General features: G+C 35.5%; 2 long non-coding RNA genes across 2 annotated transcripts; one reads left to right on the top strand and one right to left on the bottom strand.

Annotated features, from left to right (window-relative positions):
* Positions 1 to 919: 919 nt before the first annotated feature.
* On the top strand, positions 920 to 2753 carry LOC141434634 (uncharacterized). The gene is made up of 2 exons (XR_012452075.1): positions 920 to 1105; positions 1703 to 2753. It is a non-coding gene; the product is annotated as an uncharacterized lncRNA (long non-coding RNA).
* Positions 1419 to 2886, bottom strand: LOC141434633 (uncharacterized). The gene is made up of 2 exons (XR_012452074.1): positions 2408 to 2886; positions 1419 to 2323 (listed from the first exon to the last, which is right to left on the bottom strand). It is a non-coding gene; the product is annotated as an uncharacterized lncRNA (long non-coding RNA).
* Between the last annotated feature and the right edge of the window lie 1305 nt (positions 2887 to 4191).

Genomic DNA, 4191 nt, shown 5'->3' with positions numbered 1-4191 from the left:
GATTTAACTCGAAGCTTAGCGACATCCAAGTTAACATCTATTCTAAAACAGCGATGATATAAATGATAACCCAGTGCCTTTGACCTATTTAATGAGTACCTATCAGATGTTGATGAATACCTGTCAACACATGACCTCAGTTCAATCAACTTGTCAGAAATTGTTTTTAGCTCGGAATCAACAGCAAAGTCAGTTTCCAATATAGCCTCCGAAGGACATTCAACAAATAACTTCTTAAGTTGCTTTCTCAACCCATCAACAGTACTAAGTGGCGTTTCTGACCTAATTTTACTTCATAAATCAACTCATCTTTCAAAAGTGAATAAAATTGTATAACTCTTTCCATATTTTAGTGATGTTTGTGTACTAAATTGAATTGAAATTAATGGCTTACAAACTTTAATAGCTATTGTTTAATTTGTTTCAACAATAAAATTGTTTTATGTTTGTTATTTTACAAAATATAAGTCTTATTAAAGTACTATAGCAAATTTATGAATGATGTTTCATTCCCCAAATTCTTATTAATAACACAGTTTGCTGGCACAAGTGTAGCAATAAACACAATTAAATTGCATAAAATGGCAGTAATTTAATAAGTAAATGGCAGTAAATTAAATGCTGCCATAAATAAAAGGTAGTAAGTAGTTTAAATACACTGCTATTTGGTATGAAATGCAGTTAGAAAATTTACAAACTGTCTAAGCACTATGCACACACAATTTATAATTCTAGGTCATAATTTTGTCATAATGTTGTAGCATAAATTATATTATAATTTAATATTCAATATTTCACAATGATTTTGTTTCCCAAAGTGGGTTTTTCACCATTTAAAAAAAATGAAGTTAGTTGAACAAAACTAAGTTTCCTTTCATAGATAATCAGAAATATAGCTGTATGTATGTATATAGAAAGCTATGCTATGAAGTGACACTTTATAACTGTCAAAGAAAGTTCTTTCGCTTTCACAAAGTTATAGGTTACTTTTACTATGAAAATGTTAATAAATATCAATTTGTGGTGAAAATAGTGGACACAATAACTACAACAGTGAAATTTTTATGAAATAAGGCATAAATGTGCTAGACTTCTACATTCAAAGGTAATATTTGGTTTCAACCTGACAAACTGAATCTTAATTATTGAAAATTGATGGCAGTTGATTTCTACACAAAAAAATTAGCCAAAATTACTCAAAGCACTCAAAATAACGCAAAATTAACGGTTGGGCGCCAATTGCCACCTTGTGCCGTACTGAAAACAAGCCCGGTGTGGGTAACAGCCAAGGGGCAATGCGGAAGGACAGAATAAAACTGAAAGTAGCTGTTGCTACACTGAAAATGCTTAAATATTGTCTGGAGGCGTGCTCTGAATAATTAGGGCTCTATCTAAAGGATGTAAAGGAAAAATGTTAGTATGTAAACACAATCTTTATTGCTCTTTTGACTCTATACAGCGTAAAGTAATATAAATATGTGAAACCACTTGTAGTAGATTACCAGACAATTTACAAAGATAGTTTTAGCTCAGCCGCAAGCGGGTGTGATGCAGAAGGCGGTTCTTATATGCTAGTTTCACAATTTATTTAAGCCTAATGGTGTTAGTCCCTAAGGAAATCTAACTTGCCATCAATTTCAATTTTCAACTACTGAATTTAAATCATAAACTTCCCTAATTAATATTCATAAATGTTTTACAGACCTGGCCAGAAGCTACCTCTCTGTGACACCAGTCCGGCAGCCGAAGGATGACCACGTGTGAAACAAGCACGATGCTCTGGGGCGTCGTCTCTATGTGCTGACCCTTAGCTGGCCGCGCGGGTCCCACAGGATGCAGAACAGTCTTCTGGTCTCAGCAACGGAAGAAAAGACGTGGCAAAAGCTAGTTGCAGAAGGCACAGCCAAGGCAATGATGCTACAGAAAATTGGCTAGTTCTCAGAACACAGAAATGAATATCTAGCCCGGAAATTAGAGTTTATCTAAACCTTAAGCTCCCAAATGGAGGTGCAAAAAGACAAGGTCTAAACCCAAATCATTGGCATCATCATGCCACAAATTACTTTACTGTAGTAAGTAAACGAAAGATGAAAAATAATTATCAGAATAATCCTAATAAACCTAATAAACTTAATAATGATAATGACCCTAACCGGCTGGAAGGAAGAAGAAATTGCTTCGATTAGACACTTGCAAAAAGGCAAAAGCATGTGGCAAAGAGGTAAAGTGATCTGTATGATTCTTACCGGAGTAAATCAACTGTAGCCCAGGATTAACTCGACGCTGGTCTTCCCACCCTCAGCCGCATGCAAGGATTCATGTGCTGAAATTAACCACAAGGATGAGAAATAATGCCGCGTGGACTAAAGCAAATCTAACCAATATTTCAGTAACCAAATTTACTTACAGTTCACTTGCTGCACAAAAATAAAATTTAAATGGGCTGCGTTTGCGCCATAAAAGCCACTAAAATTCACAATGGAGGCTGCCACCCTCGTCTCTTCTTCGATGGAAAATGATCTAGCTCTCACACATGATGGAGGCCTAAGTCAAGAGGAATGGAGACTCCAGAACAGCCCTTCTCAAAGCCTGAGTGAACATCGCTTGGACTATGAAAAGCCCTAAGAATTTCCCCCGAATCCCACCAATTGTGGGAACAACATTTACTATGCCAAATTATCACTAGATGTTATTAGCTTTCGATTCTGTATCAGATTCGACTGATTGTAAATTAAATAAATGTTATTCACCAATGTCTGAAATTAATTATATTTCCCCTGAAACATGATAGAAATTCCTGAACTGACATCCCTACAAAATGATTTACTTAAATGCTCCAATCAGAGATGACCCCGTCAACACAATCCTCTTCCTGTTGCCAGCTGAAAAAATATATTAAAATAATTGCTAGATTAATCGGATTTCGGGCAGTTCGAGTCATGGAAGAAAACACAACGTTACAGTGTCAGACCCTAAAGCACACAACATGACACAAATAAAGTAAAACAACCGATTTAATCAAACATTAATTTCAACATTCATTTGACGTGTCAAAATAACCATCGAAAAGTAGTTTTTGTTGTGAAATTCGATAATTGCGACTCAATGCTTTGGGCGCTGACTGCTACAGATGCTATCGCTCGCGTTTTGCCTCAAAACTGAACCTTGTTAGTTAGATAACTAAGTTTAGTATCCCTGGTTCACGTGGGCTGTCACAAGCGCGGTCGTTACGACACGTTATCGCATATTTACATAATAAGCGAACACAAATTTTTTTACAATTTTAATAATTCCCCCGGAACGGTTGCTTTTTGCAGTCGACAATGGCGGCGAGAGTTAATTATATACAATTAAAATAAATAAGGCTGGGAAATGTTATTTAGTATGGGGAAGTAAATCTCGAATATAATGGTTTAGTTTAGATTATGAAGAAAATAATTGACTTTGTTTGTATTTCTGTTGTAAATTAGTGAATTATTTTATTGAATCACTGTTAAAAGTCGAGTAACTGTCTGGAAAATATAACGCTACGACCGAAAATGTTATACTAGAGTAGCGCGTAGCGCGCTACGCGGCGGTTACGAAGTCGCTACGCCGTAGCTTTGTTTTAAGCAGTCATTGGGAAATGATTCAAAATAAATACTCGTTATAGCTAAACTGAGAAGTCTTTATGCCATTAACTTAATGTTTATTTGACCTGTGTAAAAACTTTTTTCGCGACATTTGTATACCTTTATCCGCGGTTTTGCTCGTATAGAAATTCCTAAATAATAAAATATGCCTTTCTTTAACATAAAAACATCCGTGCCTTTCAAGTGTCTAAGGCAGGGTTTCTCAAACTTATGGCTCCACGTACCCCTGTTAAAGTTTCTAGACGACAGCGAACCCCTACCCCCAAAGATAGTAATAAAATTGGTTGTTGGAGAAACTAAGTTTATTTTTATTTCAGTCATCATCATAATATAATGTATATTATTTATTTCAATAAAAGGTAACAAATATAGGTAAGAATCATCTTGCCAACGAAAATACAAACTGAAACAAACTACAACAAATAACAAACAAATGAGTAACAAATTTGGAGTTGTGGTAAAAAATATACAAAAAGACTCCAAAAACCAATCTTAATCATCTTGCCAGTCTTGCAGCCACCATCACGTAAACCTTGTCGCGAACCCCCTACCGTCGAAT

This window comes from Choristoneura fumiferana, chromosome 14 (genome assembly GCF_025370935.1).
Source record: "Choristoneura fumiferana chromosome 14, NRCan_CFum_1, whole genome shotgun sequence".
NCBI lineage: Eukaryota > Metazoa > Arthropoda > Insecta > Lepidoptera > Tortricidae > Choristoneura > Choristoneura fumiferana.
The sequence above is the reverse complement of the archived record's forward strand: the minus strand, read 5'-3'. Positions and strand labels throughout refer to the sequence as shown.